Source organism: Cricetulus griseus, chromosome 7, assembly GCF_003668045.3.
Source record: "Cricetulus griseus strain 17A/GY chromosome 7, alternate assembly CriGri-PICRH-1.0, whole genome shotgun sequence".
NCBI classification, from domain to species: domain Eukaryota; kingdom Metazoa; phylum Chordata; class Mammalia; order Rodentia; family Cricetidae; genus Cricetulus; species Cricetulus griseus.
The window spans coordinates 1589593-1611365 of NC_048600.1; positions in this window are offsets into that span (position 1 = coordinate 1589593).

The following is a 21773-nucleotide window of genomic DNA, read 5'->3' on the forward strand; positions in this document are numbered from 1 at the left end:
ATGACACATCAGAGTAGAGAAGAGCCAGCTTGCCCTGTTCAAGCTTTCTGCTGTATGGTGTTGAAACAGCAGAGCCACAAAATGGAGTCCTAAAGGCTGCTGAGTCAGCATTGAGGGGCCAGCTGTTTTTAGTATGACTGATTATGCCTGAGAGGGAAATGAGCATTCTCCATGTTTAACCCCTGAATTCAAAACAACAAGGTTACTGCAAAATAATCGATTCCAGCAGTTCTTAAACATTTATATCAGAGGATTCTTTCAAACCCTTCAGAAATATTGATAATTGAAGAGATTTTACAGATATGGGTTATACAAATCAATATTTTTGTATCAGAAATTAAAACCAAGGGATTTAAAACTATGTGTTTGTAATTCATTTAAAAATTATCAGCAGTAAAAAAAACCAGTAAATCTTGGCATGAATATTTTTATGAAATGCAGCTAGCTCCTCAAATGAGCTAATGGCAGCATTTTCTAAATGTCTGAATTAATTGAAAACAGTTGAGTTTTCATATCACTTCCTGAGTTCAGTGTGTCCTTTCTATTGTAATGGCATATGAAGAAAATCTGGTTTTATATAGAAAATATAGTTTGTGATGGCTATTCTTAGTTATTGACTTGATTACAACTGGATAATTAATCCAGATTTTAAGGAATTACCTTAAAATCACAGGGCACACCTATGAGGGGTTTTTAGCTAATTGAATCATTTGAGGTGGGAAGACATACCTTAAATCAATATCACTTGAGATGGGAAGACCCACCCTAAATGTGGGCCACACCTTTTTGTGGAAGCCTATATAAAGGACAAGTATGGTGTGGTAGTTTAAAAGAAAAGGGCCCCCAAATATAGTGGCATTATTAGGAGGTGCGGCCTTGTTGGAGGAAGTGTGTCACAGTGGGGCGGGCTTCTCCCAGTGTGGCAGTCAGTTGACTTCCTGTTGCCTCCGAGTCAAGATATAAGGACTTTCAGCTCCAGTACCATGTCTGCCTGCATGCTGTCATGCTCTCTGCCATGGATTGAACCTCTGAAACTCCAAGTGAGCCACAGCAATTAAATGTTTCCTTTATAAGAGTTGCCATTGTCATGGTTTCTCTTGACAGCAACAGAAACCCTAAGACAGATGGAAGAAGTTTTTGCTTTATGGATGCTTGTTCTCACTCTCATTTCACTGATATTAAAGCCCTACTTCTTTGGAATTCCACCATATACTGAACTGAACATGGATTGAACAACTACTGGATTCTTGGACTTTCCACTGGGAGACAGCCATTGTTAGACTAGCTGGGTCATTGCCTGTAAGACACTGAAATAAATTTTATCTATCTATCTATCTATCTATCTATCTATCTATCTATCTACCTATCATCTATCTGTTCTGTTCCTCTAGAGAATCCTAACTAATAAACGTATAATTAAAGCATTATTTTTGAAGATTAAAAAATGTTTTTGCCTCAGTGGGTAACATACCATTTTAACCCCAACATCTATGAGAAAGAGGCCAAAGGATCTCTGTGAGGCCAAGACCAGACTGGTCTACAGAGAAAATTCTAGGCCAGTCAGGGCTACAGAGTGAGACTCAGCCTTGAAAAATCAAACCAAGGACATTTAAAAAAAATATGTACAAAGAGCTAGCATAATCTCTTCCACTGGGTAGATGGTCTTGAAAAATCCATTCAAGGCCAGTGATCTAGTCCAATTTAATAAAGACTATGTCCTTCAAGCACTGACCAATCACAGCCAGGATATGTTCAGACTATTTCTAGAACCAGGCCATAATAGTTTAAATAGAATCCGCAGGATGGAGACTCAATGAATTTTAGTGGGTGACTCCATTGGAGCTGCTGTAACCCACTTGACTTCATACCTCCAGTTCAGGGAAGATGACCAGTGTATTTGTACTGCTCTATCTCTCTGTCTGTGTGTTTGTGTCTGTACTCGCCATAGCACATGTGTAGAGCTCAAAGGATGACTTGTAAGAGTTGGCTCTCTGTATTGACCATGTGAGTTCTGTGGGTCAAACGTGGATCAGGAAGCCTGGCAGTGAGATCTTTACACACTGAGGCAATTCATGGCCCCAAGAGTGTTCTTTATGGCTGGAGATGGTAGAGATGAGTGGTAGAACACCTTCCTGGCTTGCATAGGCCCTGGGTTTTATCCCCAGTACCATCAAGCATAGAACCAAAGGCTTTCAGTAACTTTCTCTGCTTGTTGTAGAGCAGAGAACACCAGATCAAAACTGAACAACTGGTAGTTGTTGTGGAATATTATTTTCAAATGTGTTACATTCATTTATGCTGCAGAATATTTGTTTAATGATGCATTTGTTTCACTCTGTAAAGTGAAGATGTGGTACATTGCCTAAAACACCTGATTGGTCTAATAAAGAGCTAAACAGCCAATAGCTAGACAGGGGAGGGATAAGCAGGGCTGCCAGGCTGAGAGAATAAAAAGAACAAGAAAAGAGAAGAGCAAAAGAGGAGAGGAGGACACCAGGGGACAGCCAGCCACACAGCCTGCCGTGGAATAAGAAGTAAAGAAAGGCATATAGAAGAGAGAAAGGTAAAAGCCCAAAGGCAGAAGATAGATGGGATAATTTAAGAAAAGCTAACTAGAAACAAGCCAACCTAAGACAGGCATTCATAAGTAAGAATATGTCTCTGTGTACTTATTTGGGAGTTTAAAAAAAAAAAAAACAACAGTAGGTAGTTTCTTAAAAGTTAGTTAGAAGGCTGAATGTGGCTCAGTTAATGGAGTGCTCGCTTAGTCCCCAGCACTGCATTAACTTCAACTTGGTGGTGCACTGCTGTAATCCCAGCACTTGGAGGCAGAAGCAGGAGGGTCAAGAGTTCAAGGTCATCCTTGACTACCTAGCCAGTTTCACATCAGCCCCTGTGGGATTGGGGGTGAGGGGTGTTAGTTGTATGTAAATATGTCAACAAACTTTTCCTACTGTTACATTAAAATCTGTCATGCTCTCTTACACTTTGAATGGATCCTTTACCCATGTGTGATCTTAGAACTTCAGGATGATTAGTTATTTGGAAATTAGTTCATTGAGTTATACAGTTTTCTAAATGTCAACACACCTCATTCTGTAACACCTAAAAATGACATTAATTATACCTCTAGAAGTCTGGGTAAAACCTTTCAGTGCCTGACAGCTATCAACCCCTTGGCTGTGGCCACTAGTTTTCTAGCATTTCTAATTTGTGTCTGAAAGCTTGAATTTTTGTCTTTGGCAGCAAATGCTATCAGTTATTTTCCTTGAAGTGACAGATCTAACTTATTCATTTACAAGAAAATCTCTGCTAATCTAGTTTGAATAACCATAGTTTGTTGGGAGATATATATATATATCTTATATATTCTTATATATTATATATTCTTTGTAAGGAAAAGAAACAATGTTCCACAATAAAGGCAGCTAGTTCTGTTGCAACTGAAAAATAAAAACACACAAAAAAACATATGCTTTTCTTCATGACCACGGCCAGGCTGCTGTGTGTAGTGGAAGTGCTTTGTGCGAGGGCTTCCCATTTGCCACACAGCATATTAAAAAGGTGTATGCTCTAGGGCTGTGATTTAATAAGAGAAATAACTCCTGCTTAATCAAAGGCATTGTTAAGTGACAGGTGTATGTGTGGGGTTCCTGAAGGTGTGAGGGATATTAATACAGTGACTGCCAGGGTGCGCTGGTGCCCCCACCTTCATTAGTGAAGAGGCACCAGGATTTTTTTCCCACGGGTGCTTTCATAAAGGCATCAGCGCAAATGCCAATCAATCCAGTGAAAAGGGTGGACAGCGTCACTCTCTTTGTGAACAGTGCTGACCTCACAGAACCTGTGTGAGGTTCTCTGGAGCTCCCAGCCGCCTAAGGATGTGTGAACCACCAACCTAGCCCATTTCATTTCACTTATTTCTTCTGGAATGTTCTCTACCACTCTGCTCCCCAGCAGCCAACACACCCTCAACCCAGTCTGAGGTTCATGAAGATCAAGTTCTCCGGGGCCTGGCAGTGGTTAGCTGCTGCCCCCAGCCGGCACTCTCTCAGGACTTCTGTATAATTTTTCTCACCACAGTAGTAGTTTGACACTGGTGTTTGTCTTCCGTGCTTGATCTTAAGTATTAGTAGGGTTAAGAGGGTCGTGTGTGTGTGTGTGTGTGTGTGTGTGTGTGTGTGTGTGTGTGTGTGTGTGTGTGTGTGTATCACATGACCAGTGACTAGCACAGTGGCTGGTAAACAGTAGGGCTCAAATCTTAGCTGGGGACTGAATGATAGGTATGAACAGCCCTGTGGAAAGGAAGGCCTAATGAACTTGGATGGGGATCCTGCCAGTCAGAGGCTAATTAGGATTTTAGGGCCTTGCTTAGCCTCCTGGTTTTCCTGCAAACAAGTTCTATATTAAAAAGATGACAGGATTGTCATGGGTGATTAAAGCCCTATCTTCAGTCGTGTGTGTGTGTGTGTGTGTGTGTGTGTGTGTGTGTGTGTGTGTGTGTGCATGAGTGTGTGCATGCATGAGTGTGTGTGTGCATGCATGCATGCACCTTTGTGTGACTGGGTCCTGGAGAAGGGATATTGACAAGTCTTCATTATTTCTACAAGGGGAAAGCATCAGCCTGGGGCCGTGGTACACACCTTTAACTCCAGGACTCAGGAGAAAGATGCATCTACCAGTGCAAGCTCCAGGCCAGCCAAGGCTACATAGTAAGACCTTGTCTAAAAAGAAAGATAAAAGGTCCACGAATCCCAGAGAACATTATAAATTCTATAATTTTTATCTATTGCCTTTGCCAAGATTTGTTAATAAGAGGGACTGGGTTCCCCTCGCAAAGGCTGAAAACCATCCTTTCTTTGGTGGCTTATGGTGCAGAGCCTGTATTTACTGAATGTCGGAACACACTCAAGGAATGTTCACTAGATTAGCATGTGGCAGAAGGTAAGGCCAAACCAAACTACCAAGTTCACCTAAGTTGCAAACTGCCAATTTAGGATGAGGAACACTGTGTGTCTTAGTTAGGGGTTCTATTGCTGTGAAGAGTCACCATGACCATGACAACCCCCCTTCTATTGCAACTCTTATAAAGGAAACATTTAATTGGGGATGGCTTATAGTTTCCAAGGTTTAGTCCATTATTGTCATAGAAAGAAGCATGGTGGTATGCAAGCAGACATGGTGCTGGAGAAGGAGCTGAGAGTTCTACATCAAGAGTCTGTGACTGAGATTATATGAAACCTCAAAGCCCACCCCCACTGTGACACACTTCCTCCAATAAGGCCACACCTCCTAATAGTGCCACTCCCTATGGGCCAAGCATTCAAAGGCATGAGTCTATGTGGACCATTTCTATTCAAATCTCCACACTGTCTTTTCTTGTCTGTTGGGAAGATCACAAACCCACCTGACACTGCTAACACAACCCAGGCTGAACCTCCTTTCTGTATCCCAGATAGCCAACCTTAGGGTTGATTCACCACCTGCATAAGGGTGCGGCCCAAACCCAAGATTCTTACTGGGGGTTCCCTATAGGTCCACCAAGGGAACTGGTGAAAAATACCTTATCTTGGGGATTCTGGTGTGTAGATTACTTAAATGCTCAGGGGACTCCCTCTGTCTCTGTGGACGCTCTGAAAACCAGGTAATGAGTCCCCAGGAAACTAACATATGGCTGCCCTGTGCCACAATGGCTCTCACTGCAGCAGACAATCTCCTGATATTGGAACTAGCTCCCAGCCTGAGTCCTGAGCTAGGAACTACCTCATAGGAGAGGCCTCAGCCTTGGCTTCCTGAGAACTCTTTGCATAATCTACCTTCAAAAATACCAAGATTTCAAGATCTATGTTCACTTCTTTTAGTTGTTTGAACGGGAGGTAAGTGGAGTGGTATGGTGCCCTGGCAAAACAGGTGTGATTAAATCCTGGTTACACTGACACCCCCAAAGGAGGTCACATACAGAGTGTGCTGGGAGCTTCATTTATCATAAGCCCTTGTTTACAGTTCAATTTGAACTCAAAGCTCAAACTTCCCACCCTTCTGCCCTCAACTCTCATACCCATCGGCTTCCTCTAATACAGTTCTTTAACCCCCTTTCTAATGGTGGGGTGGGCCCATGACCACAGCTTCAGACAGTCCTCAGAGCCAGGACTATCAATCGAATCAGCTCATAGCTCTGGTAAATTCACATTTAGCCGATTTGTCCTAATTGACCTTGTGTTCACTTCCAGGGCATTGTAAGCATTTAAGTATACGCAAAGAAAACTCAGACTCGCCTGTAACCACAGTGGCTTAAGAGAGCTTCTCCCGTATTCCTTTTGAAATATCTACCCAGATTAAAAGTTATTTAGAACATATCGAACTGAATGTAAGTTAATTCATTTTGGGTAAAAGTTAGTTTCTAATATGGAGACCAAAAAAATGTATCTCCATGAAAGAACGTATGTCAAGGTGAAGGAAGAGCTGAGGTCCTTCTGGCATCCTTCTACATGTCACCACCATTTCTGTATTCCCCTAGAAGATGCTATTGTAAGACCCTCAGAAAGCTGAGGCTTCCAGAATCTTAGTCCAGGACGGCGGCCACCCCAAACACAGAATGGAGGCAAAAGCTTGATGCAAACTGCATGAGGCTTTATTGTAATTTAACGAGCTAACCCCATGTTAGCTCGGGTCTTTCACCCACCCGCCATGGTGGATGGCCAGAAAGACGGCTCCTTGGGTCTCCCAAAAGATCTTATAGGGCAGCGTAAGGGGAGTGTCTAGGGGTACGCACAGGCTTACGCACAGGCTCATGATTGGTGTGCTTCCAGGCTTGGAGGGCTTGCCCTGTGTTGATTGGTCAACTGGTTGTTATGGCCCATAGGCCCTCCCAGGGTGGTTGCTATGCTCTCTATGTCATTGTCGTGCGCTTGTCCGTAAAGCACACCCAGGGTCGTAAAGCATAGCGCCACCAGCTAACTTCTGATTGGTTCCTTGTCACAAGACAGGCATCTGACCTCTAAGTGACTAAGGTTCCTTGTCACGAGACAGGCATCTGACCTCTACGTGACCAAGGCAGGTTTATGGCAAGCACGTGTTCGCTGTTAAGGGAACGGCTGCCAAAAGGGAAGCCGGTTCCTTCACTATCAGTAAAGGAAACTCTTTTTTTCCTTTTATTGAAATAGATTTTTTTCTCATATAATATATCCTGACTACAGTTTCCCCTCCTCCATTTCCCCAGTTCCTCCTCCCCTCCCCTCCAAACTTGATCCATCCCCTTTAAGTCTCTCATTTTAAAGCAAACAAGCTCCTAAGAGAGTATAATACAATATAATGATAGAATAGTAACTAACACAATTGGAATAGAACAAAACAAACAAACAAAAGAAAGAGCAGGGGGGGAAAAAGGCACAAGAAACAGATATAGACACAGAGACCCACTCATTCCAATACTCAGGCATCCCATAAAAATACTAAACTGGAAGCTATAATATATATGCAAAGGACCTGTAGGGCAAAGAGAGAGAGAGAGAGAGAGAGAGAGAGAGAGAGAGAGAGAGAGAGAGCAGTTTTAAAATATATAAACAAAATAAGATAAAATAAAAATAAAGGTTAAAAAAATCTCTGGCAGGGCATCATGACACCAGAAACCTCCAAAGATGCCACTGAGTTCATTTCCTGTTGGCATCTACTGCTGGGCCCACCGTCTACCCCGAAGAGTGTTTGTTTCCCCAGTGAGACGCCCTTGGAGCAACACTAAGAAGGAATGCCTGCATCAAATCCCTCCCTTCAGGGCTCAGGGAGCCTTGCCTAAGAGGAGGCTGAAAGAGTCTAAGAGCCAGAGGAGATGAAGGACACAAAGAAAATAAGGCCTTCTAAATCAACAGGATCAGTGCACACGTGAACTCACAGACTGTGAGTTCTGCACACTTCTACACCAGATAGTGACTTAGAGCTGAGCGGGGTGGACACACCCCCATCCAGAACCCAGAAGCTGTCTCCAGCTGATAGTTACTCACAAACAAAAACTTAGTAGAGGTGACCTTTGCCTTAACTGGTCAACAAATGGAATGTACAGGTCACATGGGCGTAAGCTTTGAATAACTGTTCCTGATTGTCGTTTGTCTTCTGCTCTGGCTAGAATTTTGCCAGCCAGACGACAATGAAATGAATGACAATGGGTGTGGGGTGAGAGAGACCTCAGACCTCGGTGGGTCTCAGTTCTCACACTGAAGGGACCAACTCCCCATTTCGGCATCCATGACAGTCAAACATGTGCTTGCCGGACCTTGCCTTGGTCACTAGAAGGTCAGATGCCTGCCCCTTTCGGCAGCCATGACAGTAACCCCTGCTTGTCTGACCTTGCCTTGGTCACTAGGAGGTCAGATGCCTGCCTCGTGGCAAGGAACCAATCAGAAGTTAGCTGGTGGTGCTATGTTTCACGGCTCTGGGTGTGCTTTACGGATAAGTGCACAACAATGACGTGCAGAGCATAGCAACTACCCTGGGAGGGCCTATGTGCCATAACAGCCAGTTGAACAATCAACACAGGGCAAACCCTCCAAGCCTGGAGGCACACCAATCCTGAGCCTGTGGGTACCCCTAGACACTCCTCTTACGCTGCCCTATAAGATCTGTAATCCGTGGCTTCTCGGCGTCTTTCCTAGCCATTGCCATGGTGGATGGATAAAAGGCCCGAGCTAACATGGGGTTAGCTCGTTAAACAACTACAATAAAGCCTCATGCTGTTTGCATCAAGTTTTCACCTCCACCTGGTGATTGGGGTGGCCTCCGTCCTGGGCTGAGATCCTGGGGGCCTGAGCCTCTGGGGGTCTTTCAACACATCCTGGTTTTGTGACAGTTACTGTTTGAATATGAACCCCCCCCATACACACACATGCAGGCTCATGTGTAAAAATCTTAGTCTACAGCTGGTGGCTCTGTTCTGAAAGGCACTGGAGACTGTAGTTGGCAGAGCTACCTGGAAAAAGTAGGTCTTCAGCAGTGTGTCCTTGGGGCCCATATCTTGCTGGTCCTTCCTGTCTGTGCTTCCTGGCTGCCTTGAGGTGAGCAGTTCTGCTGTGATATTTAGCACTGGCAACAAGGGAGCAGCCAGCATGGACTGGCATGAGCCAAAATGGATCCTGCTTTTGAAGCAGGATGTCTGCCACAGATAGTATCTTTCACAATTTACACCCACAAAACCAATATGGTGCCCAAACAAGACCTGCATGGTGACACCACCAGTTGACATCTCAGTGAGGCTGGAGGAGGTCTCACAAGACCTCACCCCTAGATGAAGAGCTGTAGGCAATTTCTGGTTGCCAAGAGAGGGAGACTCAGCCTTCTCCAGGGACAAGGCCCTCTATAGGGTATCCAGTCCCAAGTGGTGAATGTTAGATTTCTGGGGCACTGATTAGTGATGAAACATGAAATTGTGAACCAACAGACTCACGTGGAGTTTATTGAAAGGGGGGAGGGGAGATGAGGGTGGATTGGCAGCCAACCCAAGAAGAGACAGAGAGAGGGAGGTGGGGGAAGTTGGAACTTTTAAAGGGAAGACTGCGCATGTGCACTGGAGTCCTCACACAGGTCCTTAATGTGTGACGAGTGTTGTGGTGATGGCATAGCATGTCCCTGTGAGTGCCCTGTCTGCTGTGAAGGGCAGGGTCTGTCTCTTAAAGAGGTAGAGCAGGTCACTATTGAAGTCTGAACCTTTCAATGAACCCTAGACACATAAGAACAACACTAAAGAGGCCACGGATTTCAAAGGAGAGGGAGGAGAAGACACAGGAGGAGCTGGAATTGGGAGTGGGTGGGATAGGAAGGATGTAAATGCATTACTCTTGCAGACATTCCCCACCCCAAAAATGGGAAAGTAAACAATTTTTAAATCTGTTTTTTTAAGATTTTATTTATAATATATACAACATTCTGCTTCCATGTATATCTGCACACCAGAAGAGGGCACCAGATCTCATAACAGATGGTTGTGAGCTACCATGTGGTTGCTGGAAATTGAACTCATGACCTCTGGAAGAGCAGTCAGTGCTCTTAACCTCTGAGCCATCTCTCCAGCCCCTTAAATCTGCTTTTAAACTGCTCCTCACAGGTATTTATTGTACTGGCAAAAACTGACTGGTGCCTTGATTTTAGTCCTTTGACCACTTTGAGCTGCCTTCTCCACATCTGTAAAATGAAACTTATCTCCCAGATTTACACAAATAACTAACGTGTCAAAAGCATAGCACACAGAGTATATAATAGATCCTAGCAGAACGAAAAGATGGAAACCAAACAACAAAACTTACTAGACTAGAAAGCCTTGAGCAGGCAGTTTCTTAACTGTCTGGGACCCTGCTGTCTCCTTCCTGTCTACCCGTGTCTGCAAGTGTGCTAACTGTGGTGACTTCAGAGCAAATACACTGAAACGAGAAACCACACTTCTGTTCCCAGGGAGCTACCTGGACTGGTAAGCAGGTGCTGTTACTGGTACTCACAGCTAGGCTCTCCTGAAGTTTCCCTTGCAGGCTCATGTGGCCACCTGATAGAGTTCTGGTCACATGGATGGCATGAGGAGGGCAGTTTTAGGCTGGCCTGTTAAACCCTATCAAGTATAATTCTTGATGTCTTTCATTTATTTGCTAGCTAAATGGAAAAGACTCCAGGAGCCTGAGAGCAGGCCTGTCTGAGGGAAGAGAGAAGGGGCCGGTCCACTTTCTACACACATTGAAAGACAGCTCAGCCCTCACCGTGCTAAAACTACTGGTGTTGTTGTTCATGGTAGTGTTGGTAGTGTTGTTGGTAGTGGTTGTAGTGATGTGTTGTTGTTGTTGTTGTTGTTGGTGGTGGTGGTGCTGTTGTTGGTGGTGGTGGTAGGAGAGCTTGCCTGCAGTGTTGGTACAGTGACCTTTCCTATTTCAGCTGGTCTGTGGAAGGTTAGGGAATACCAGGAAGGCAGGGAGGAGAGACAGACTCTACTTACCGCTGCCAGATGGATCTAATGATGTTAAGAGATCTGAGACCCGGGTTGACGGTTCTGTCCTCCAACAGTAACAGAAAGGTTTCTCTTGTGCAGAGATGTGGCTGGGAGGGAATTTGCTGAATCCTGGAAGGAGATGTCAGTTCCTGTACCCTCTTAGCCCAGTGCTAGTTTCCAGGCAGGTGCAGCCACTTACTGCTTTGACTAAGTTGCTAGTTTATGTCTCATTTCCTTGTTTTTATTTTTTTATTATTTACTTATTTATTTTTTGGTTTTTTGAGACAGGGTTTCTCTATGCAGCTTTGGAGCCTATCTTGGCACTGGCTCTGGAGACTAGGTTGGCCTTGAACTCACAGAGATCCGCCTGCCTCTGCCTCCCGAGTGCTGGGATTAAAGGTGTGCGCCACCAAAGCCCGACATTTCCTTGTTTATATAAAGGGATTAATGATGTGCCTCCTGAAGGAGTTCTAGAAAGAAATAAATGGTTGTTTTGAGTGTGTGTGTATGTGTGTGTGTGGTGTGTGGTGTTTGTGGTGTGTGGTTTGTGGTGTGTGTGGTGTGTGTATATTTGTGGTGTGTGTGTGTTACAATCTAGTGCCCAGTACTAGTAGTCACACTATTAGTGGAGACTGTTAGCAAATCCATGTGCTCAAAACTCAGTTTACTCTACAACTCCAGAGATTTCCTCCATGCAAACTCCCAGAGGTTCAGAGGCAAAGGGGTAGTGACCCTCTGTTCCCAGGCATCCTGCTTCTTCTGACCCCCTCTCAGCATCTGCAGCTCCCATCTTAAACACACTCAGGTATGGCCTTTATTGAGAAGTAGAAATGAAGAAATGGGATTTCTCTGGCTAACTTCAAAGGGCGGCTTGGGCTAGAATCTTTCCCGTGGTTACATGGCCAGGCTCTCCCTTCCCTGTGGGTCCAAAGGTAGGATTGGAGTGGATTCCTATGGCTTCAGCAAGACAAAGTCTTCAGCAGTGGCCTAAGCCTGACTGCCTGAGTCAGAGGAACCTGGAAGAGAAATGCAGGGTTCAGAAGCAGGGCCGTTTTCCTAGGTTGGGGGTGAGGGAGACTGGAGGCCTTGCAGAATGTTAAGAAAGAGCATGGACAGCTGCACAGTGTATTCTAAATGCAGACTCTCACTCCCCACACAGTGTAAAGTGTTTAAGAATAAACCTAGGAAGGATCCATTTACTAACACCTAACAACTTAGAAATCTCTGAAATAACGAAAATGGGAAAATGAAGATCAGAATCCCAGTGTTTAAGAGCTTGACTGGAATTGAGAGAATGGTCTAAATCAAGACTTGGCACCCCACACCTGGAAAGGCAGAGCTCCCGAAGAATGGCCTTCCCAGCTACAGGAGAAACCTGTTTCTTACGGGTTAAGTAGACGATGGGATGGAGTCTGAAAGGGACTGTTTCTGTGTGGCAAGCTAGTTGTGAAGAATAAATTCATTCACGGCTCTCCATCCCTGTGACTAATGACCAAGAGCCAGCTCCTGAAGGGCTCTATTGACAAGAACTAAGCTACTCTTGCATCAGAGAAATCACAACTGAGGTCCTCTAGGAGACTAAGTGGGAGGTGACCCTAGGAGATGTCACTGAGAAGGGGAGGGCCTGTTGTAAATATACTTTACTATGCAGGACTCCATAGAATAACAGAACTTTGTCTCTCTCTCTCTCTCTCTCTCTCTCTCTCTCTCTCTCTCTCTCTCTCTGTCTGTCTGTCTCTCTGTCTCTCTCTCTGTCTCTCTCTGTCTCTCTCTCTCGTGTGTGTGTGTGTGTGTGTGTGTGTGTGTGTGTGTGTGTGTAGTGTGTCTGTGTGTACTGTGTGTGTATCTGTGTGTATGTCTATGAAGAGTGTGTCTGTGGAGTGTGTGTGCCTGTGAGAGCGTGTACACTCAGCACATACAGCACTGACCTGCTTGGTGGAACAGAAAGGATTATAAGCCTCAGGTGTGCCCACCACCCTGCCCCACAGGGTCCAGAAAGAAGCACAAAACCCTCTCTAGTCAGCACTGCGCAAACTCTCCAGGCATCCTCTGTGGCAGTTTAACAAAGCATTCTGCCTAGTACCTTGGCAAGAAGGAATTCCTTCAGTCTCTCAATCACTCCCTTCCTTCTGCCTTTCCTTCCTCCCTCCCCCCACACTTCCTGGCTTCCCTCCTTCCTTCCCATAACGTCTTAAAATCTTATTTACTTACTGTTAACTAGGTGTTTATATCTCACCCTTTTTCTTGTTTTTGTCTTCTCTTCCTTCTAAAAACCTTGCTTCCTTTATCGTTTTCTGCTTTCCCAATCACCTTTGTAAATGTGTTATCTTTTTTAATTTTACTTTTATTAGTTTTAAACTTTTATGTATTCTGGGTCTCTTTTACCTCTTCTTTCTATTGCTGCTGGTGGCATAGTGGTTGCCATTAAACAGCTTTTGCTATACTTACGTATCTCATTTGTTTTGTGCTGTTGTTAATACAGCTTGTTTTCTTCTCTCTAAATTGCCCTTGGGATTGAGCCCCTAAGACAAGGCTGTTCTCTAAGAAAACTCACATAAAAGTGGAAGAGAGATCCATCTCAACAGATGTGCAAATATTGGCTAGAAACACAAGAAGTATGAAAAAATTAAAAGGCATCATACCTCCTTTAAGAGCTTCTAACTCTTCTATAACTGAATCCCAAGATGTCCAAGAGGAGGAAATGGCAGACAAAGATAAAAAAAAAAAAGTTAAGTTTTAAAATGATTCAAAAGAGGACACAAATAAATGCCTAAATCAAGTAGGGTATCAGATCCTATTATAGGTGGTTGTGAGCCACCATGTGGGTGCTAGGAATTGAACTCAGGCCTCTGGAAGAGCAACCAGTGCTCCTAACTGCTGAGCCATCTCTCTAGCCCCCAACTAAGGAAGACAATATATGATAAAAGAAGACACTCACAGGTCCAGGGAGATGGCTGAGTCATTAAGAGCATTTTCTGTTCTTGCAGAGGACCCATGCTTGGTTCCTAGTACCCACATGACAGCCCACAACCATCTGTAACTCTACTTCCAGGAAATCTGATGCTTCTTCTGGCTGCCGCAGCACTAGGCATGCCACTAGGCTCTGGGCATGCAGGTGGAACACATATAGATACACATACAAAGAACTCATGAACATAGGTCACTAGGAAGACTCACATAAAAGTGGAAAAGAGATTCATCTCAACAGATGTGCAAATATTGGCTAGAAACACAAGAAATAAAAAAAGAAGGGATCACAACTCTGTCGAGTTTCTGAGCACACAGCTGAAGGTCAGAGTGGGTCCAGAGACTAGTGTGAAGACCTGTGTGTCTTGGAGAGAAAGATCCGGAAGCAATCCGCTTGGGCGATCATGCTGACCTGGGTGGGGATCAGGTCCTGGGATGGGCTAGGGGATGGATGCATGATCACATTCACTTCTCCTAGTGCCCTTCGGGTTTTAAAGAACAGTCACAGTGGCGAAGGTGCAACACAGGTGGAGGTCGGGAACCAGTCACTAGGTTGTTTGGAGAAGCCAGTCAGAGAAACCCACCAACCCAGGGAGCACCAACTGTTTGAAAAATTGTTTTACACCAAAAGTAATAATAATTCAATCAAATGGATCAAAGAGTTGGTTCTCAGAATAAGTTAACAAATACACTTGTGAAAGTGTTCATCTTCAGCCAGCAGAGAAATGCAAAAACCCAGATGACAGTGCGACTGTTTCTCAAATGGCTATCAGCAAGAAGGCAACAGATGCCGAGAGAGCTGGGGGAGGGGTATTTAAATGAGTCTAGTAACGATGGAAATCCGTGTGAAGAAAACTAAAAATACAATTATCATGTGTTCGGCTATACCATTCCCGATACAAGAACAAAGGTACCAAATAGAGTGTAGCAGAGATCCCTGCAGACCCTGGCTTTATGTGGTACTGTTCACAAAAGTCACATTATACAATCGGTTTCACCCAGAAATGAGAGTGTAGAGAAAGTGTGGCATGTATGCACAAAACAGCATTTGCCATTAAGGAGTAGAAAAGCTTATCACCACAGAAAATGGACGGCACTGGAGATCATCAAATGGAGTGAAATAAGGGAGACTCGAAGGGACAAAAACTACATTTTTCTAATATATGGAATCTAGATTTTTCAAAAAGATGGGGAGTTGGGGAGAAGAGAGAGGGAGGCAGAAAATGAAAGACTATAGTGACTGTGTGTGCAAAGGCTGTGATGAAACTTGTGACTTCTCATGCCAACCTAAAAAAAAGACATGGAAGTAGAAGGTAGACTTTATTTTGAGGAGGATGACAAAGAGGGGGTTGGGAGCGAATACAATCGAAGTCACAATGAAACCCATTGTTTTATCCAATTTACATCCACTAATAAAGATGAAGGATAATTTGTTGAAATTCTAGATTATATCATTTTGCTTTTCAGGACATGATGTCAATGACAGTTAAACGACTCCCCCCCCCCCCAGTTAATTTGCCAATTATACTGTGGGGCTCAAGTGACAGACATAGAAGACATGTTTTCAAATAATCTTTCAAACTTAACTCAAACTTTTGAGTTTCATGAACCAGAGGCCACTGGCTTAAATGAGAGCATTGCATATTTTAGGGGGAGGGGATTCAGCATGAGTGGGAATTTCTTGTCTGTACCATTTAAGTAACAGGACATTGGTCCCTTATGAAACAGAACATGAAGGATTGGCCAGATGTTGTAATTTAAATAATAATAATAGTGGTTTTTATTTTATAATCATCACTATAAATGTTATAAAGAATCTGAGGACTGGAGAGATGGCTCAGTGGTTAAGGGCACTTGCTTCAGAGGACCCATATTTGTTTTCCAGCCCTCTTATCATGCAGCTCACAACCAAGGGTAGTTGTACTTGCAGGTACATACCACACCCACACACACACACATGCAGGCACACATACACACATGCATACACATATACACACCCCACACATTCTCACACACACATATCCTCACATACATGCATGCATGCATACACACACACATTCATGTATTGCACACATACCCTCACACACATGTACTAATGCATACTCACACACTGTCACATACCCTCAAACACATACACACACATGCACACACTCCAACACATACGATTAACAATGAAATAAGTTTTTTAAAAAAGAGAGAACATCTAGAACAGAGAGTGGTAGTGCACACCTTTAATCCCAGTACTTGGAAGGAAGAGATCAGGGTCAGTCTGGTCTACACAGTGAGTTCCAGACCAACCAGGCTAGAAGTCTGTCAGGCTGTGGTGTACATGGCTTCTTATTTCATAGTCCTAAAGGAGTGGGTTCTAAAATATTACATCTAAAGGCTTAAAAAAGAAATCTAATCCACACTGGGCCCCAAAAGCCTTGTTTTATAAATGTTATAAGGAAATAAATGTTCCATGAGAAATAGTGATTTAACCCAAATCCTCAAATGAGGTCAGTACATCCTGTTCCTGTCCCCACAGCAGGTGGAGAGTTTCTGAGAGAGCACTGTCCACCTGGGTTGATAACGTTCCTGAAGACTCTTCGGTGACATACATAAGAAGCCAGATTAATGATCACACACTCTAACTTAGAAATTCTACCTCAAGAAACACAGTCTCACGAAACCATCAGCTGCTCAAAATTGACACCCCGTGCTATTTATAGCAGCATTGTTTATACAAATGCAAACCAAGAATAACTAAGAGGTCCAATTATAGAAATTCTGACAAGTAAAGTATGGCGGAGACGGATGATGAAATGTTAAAAAGTCATGGAAATGCTATTTCCAAAGAATACTTAATATTGTGGAAAATTACAATATAACCTCACTTGTGAAAAAGACATAAAGCCACACACATACAAATATGTATATAATAAACTTTTAAATATGAATTTACATATTCATTTTAAACTGGTCTCAGAATCTGAAGAAAAGCAACCTCAAAATAAAGTATGAAATAATCAAAATGTTAATGGCATTTGTCTCCTGATAGCAGGATTATATGCTTTCTTTTTTATTCATTTTCCTACTTTTTTAGTAATGCATGTATGTTATTAATATAATCAGGAAAATGTTTAAACCACATTAAAAATATTATTTGGACTAGTCATCTTCTAGAAAAAAAGATTATGTTCGGAAAACAAAGATCAGAGTCCAAGGCTTTCGCTGCCCACCACCTACAGACACAATTAACAGGGACAAGTAGGTGACCTGATTTGCTCCTTTCTCCTTTTTCCAACTCCTAAGGGGAGCCAACAAAGGCGAGCCAGAAGTCAGAACCACTGGAACACATCAGGTCTTCCTGTCCTTCTCACCCTTCTGGGGCCAGGAACTGTTGGAAGAGAGTTATGCGTGTTGTTAATTAATCCAGGCTTTCATGTTGAGGCTATTCTTCATATTCTGTAGATGAATATATTAAAGGAGCTAGTACCCCATACACACACCCTCCCCTTACCCCCCTCTCAGGACCACATAGCAGGGGGTGGGGCCGAGTGCAGATTCCAGGCAGCCCACCCGATGCTCTAAGGCAAGGCTCAGAGCCCTGCAGCCTCTCAAACCACACAGAATGCAGGAATTCCGGAAACAGAGCTTACACAACCTTTGGCTTCAAGTAAAGGAATTTTCACACACACCCACGCCCCCATCAAACTCTGTGCCCAATTCCAACACAGGGAAAAGATTTCCTATAAAGGAGGATCTAAAGTCTCCGGAGGAGCAGGTAGCTCTTTCTTGTGACAACTTGGGAAAGCCACCGTCCCGGTACCACCATGTGTTCGGTGGGAATGCAAAAGCCAGCGGTTAAAGGAGGTCCAAAGGTGCTTTCCTTAGCACTACCCCTTGGGAACGCCTGAGTCAAGAACAAAAACAACTCAGCGTTGTCTAGGCAGAAGGGAAATTCGTCTTCCAATAACTGTGAAGCTCAAGAACAATCGCTGGGTGCAGTCTGACCCGGGAGCCATTGTCAGTTGAGTCGCTTGTTTTCCTAACATAGGGTTACAGCACTTGGTAGGCACATGTTTTAAAACAGTTTCCCTCAGTGTGCAACTTTCTTCTCCTTTCCTAATCCGTGCCCTTTGAAAAGCAAATGTTCCTAATTTTTGTAAAGTCCAACTAAAACTTTTTCTTTGTATTTTGTACTTTACAGATTTTTATTTTTAGGATTGTGGGGTGTGTGTTTGTGTGTGTGTGTGTGGGTTGGTGTGTGTGTGTGGGGGGGTGTGTCACTTGCGTGTGGGTGCCCTGAGGAAGATGTTGGATCCCCTTTAGTTAGAGTTACACTGTTGGCTGCCTAAGCCTGGGAAGGGAACTCTAACCCAGTCCTCTGGAAGAGGACTTCCCATTTTAATCTATTTAAAATTAACACGTTTCCTTCATGCTGTTCAAAGAATTCTCTCAGATTCTTTAGGATTTCATGAAGAAGATATGATTAAAGTCAACACATTGAATTGATGTTTTTGATGGAAATAAACCTATCTGAAACAAATTTAAATTAGACACTCGGTGTCACATGTGTTTGGATATGTGTAACAATCGATCGGTAAGCATACCTTGATTCTCCCCCAACCCCACGCAGGGGCGGGGAAATTCCAATTGAGTGGAATTTCCAATTTGAAAACAGCTAGCTCGAAGTGTGAGGGACTCTTTCAGAAACCTGAGGGTGACAATGGAAGTCAAGACTGCACACGCTCCTGTATTTCCCAGGAAAAATAAACCTTCAGTCTAAAGAGATGTGGGTGCTGCTGCTATTTCTTCAGATATAATATATAGGAGTGGAAAAGCTGGTTTTCCTCAAGGAAACGTTATATGTAAATTGAAAAATGAGTATAAAAAGTGAGATTGATTTTTTTCTTAACTCGAGATTTTTCCTCCTCTTTCTTCACAGTTTTATCCTGCAGCAATTTGATGTTGATGTCTTTAAGCCTGGGCCTGAGCACACTTGTTTCTTCTGCCACACTTGGGACATTAAATTGCTATGTCTTCAGACAAGAGCCAGATCTGATGTGGTCCCTCATCCTTTGCCTATTGGCGTTGCCTGGAGTCCCCCACCCTATCCTGTGACCCGTTTTCTACTCTGTCCTCATGTTATTTCGTTTGAACTCCATGCTCCCTGAGAGACACCCTTCTGTGTCCTCTCTCACTTCCTGGTTGTCCATTCACCAGATTTCACAATTAATCACAGTCCCACCTTGAAGAGACCAGGTTCCTGAAATGGGTTGCCATTGGATGGAATCTGCAACAATTGGGCAACTAGGACATAAATATCTAGGACATAAATAAGATATCTAGGACATAAATAAGAAACCCACTTCAGAAATCTTCCTAGCAGACTTAATTCTGGACTCGACGATAACAATCGGCAAACAGCTCTTCTGAACAGTGATTAAATTTAACATCGCTGTTGAGCAGCTTCTGTCTGGCAGACGTTGTCCAGGTGGTATGAATATTAAGATGAATAATTTATTCCTTTTCTTGCTTTAGTTCAGGAAGGATCTGAGGCAAGTTGTGATAGAAACACATAAAATAAAAATCCAAATGCAAGTGTGTAACACTCAGAACAAGGGAATATGAATTAAATAGGTCAAGTCCAGAGGGAAAGGAGAGCATGGATGCACGCACACGCACAGCCAGTGGGAACCATCACGATGCTGTACCTGGACACTATGTGGTCCTCTCAGCACATCAGGTGGCCTCGGGGAAAGGGAAACAGTCAGTTAACAATTCCTTTTGTAGACAGAAAGTCCATATAGCCACTTAGAAAAAGAATGACGACTAAGGCATGGCTTCTAATAACCAGGAAATGAGAACTCTGAAGACAGACAGGACCTCTGTTAAAGCAGTGTCGTGAGGGTGAGCCTCATGAGCATAAAACAGATGGGAATACCATCTTAGGCAGGACAAGGAGAAGGGCATGCCAGAGAAAGGAAGGGCCCTGGCTACTGCCCTCAGCAACAGTGTACACAGAAGGTGCTTCAGATAGCTGCTAACAGGGTCTGTATGTACCTCAAGTAACTCTAATTCTGGTAGTCAACTACCAGGTCTGGGATAAAACTAGAATAGATGCTTGGTGTGTGGAACAGTGAACGATGAGACTGGACACACAGGCTGGGCTTCGTGTGTCATAGTGAGAAACCTGGACTTAGTGGGTCATGGGCTGTCACTGATGCTTTTAAGCCTGAGCAGGTGGTGAAGGGGTTTCTCATGGGCTCAGATCTCTCATGGGCTACTTTGATCTTCCAGCTAGAGGATAAAAAGCAGGGAGTAACTGAAGACAATGAAGCATCCAGGACAGCCTGTAGCACACTCCAACTCAAAGTGAGTCTGGGCTCGAGTACGGCATTGCAGTGAGTGTTAGTGTGAGAGGGTCCCCATTCAGCTCTCACAGGTCCACCTGTGGCTGAGGATGTTACTTCAAAAAACTGTGAGATTCTTGCTTGCTTTAGCAGAGAAACCCCTCACCTCACTAGAAATGTGTTTGAGTTTATTCTAGGAAATAATTAGCAATGCCCACAGCACTCGATTCTTCTCACAAAAAAGAATACCAGCACCTCTCGTAGTTTATAAATCCTGAGGCTGGTCAAGTGTTTACATACAAACACCAGTTATATGGACTCTGCTGTTGTGCTGACAGGCTGCACATAGCAATAGACCTACATTCTGTTTCGAGGCAGGTGTGTCCACATGTAACCAAGGACAGCTATAAATGCAGCTAATTTAAACAAACTTAAAACATGACGTTTTGAGAATATATATATATAACCTCCCTTGTGCAACTTTCAGCTGGATGTTGTAGATGACCAGGTTATGTTGCATAGGTCAACAGGTTAGACCTCGATGAAAGAGTACCATTTCTTTCTAGGCTGAGCAGCTATGGGCACAGAACGGAGATGAAGTCAAGTGGATGTTCGGTAAGGATCTGCTGTCTAACCTTGTAACAAGCAGCCAGATAGCCGTCTCTATACAAAGATGCGTTCATTGCAGCCCTAGAGTGGGAATGGGCTACCTCACACTGTACAGCAAATATGTTCGTTTGCTAGGAACACAGCTACAGAGTACTGCGGGTGGCTTAAATGAGATACCAAAGCATTATCTCACTGCTGTAGGGGCTTGAAGTCTAAAATCTAGGTGTTAGTAGTACCAGCTCCCACCAAGGGCTGTGAGCAAGTGACTCCACTTCCTGATGCTGGCTTGTAATTTGTGTCTGCTCCCAAATGTCTGCTCATCAACTTCCTTCTGCACATCTGTCTCTGTGCCCCTTTCTAAACTTACCTTTCCTTAAGGACATCAGTGACACTTTCCCAGGCTTAATGGTCTCATCCTAACTGAATCTGCATCAGAGTAAGATCACAATATGGAATGGGAGGGTGAGGAATTAATGCGGCTACAATTCAACCTCAAGCAAGTGGCTTTGCAGGCATGATTAAAGTTAAGAACGTTGAAGTAGGGTGGCTACCCTGACTATCATGCACAGACTCAGTCCAGTCACCTGAACCATCTGTGGTCATCAAGAGAAAGCCATGGTGATGGCACCATCAAAGACAGAAAACACTGTTCTTGGCTTTGACGAGGGAACAGGGTGTCAGCATCTAAGAAACAGCAATGGAAAGATTCTTCTCTGATGCCTCCAGACCTGCCAATACCTCCATTCCAGGAGGCCTGTGCCAGACTTCTTATGTATTGCTATAAGACAGCAAGTTTGTGATTATTTGTTACAGCAGCAACAGGAAACCAATACATTTCCTCCCAGCCCCTGACTCTAAAAACTAGCTGCGTGTTCTCTCACCCCCAGTAGAGCATACTCCTC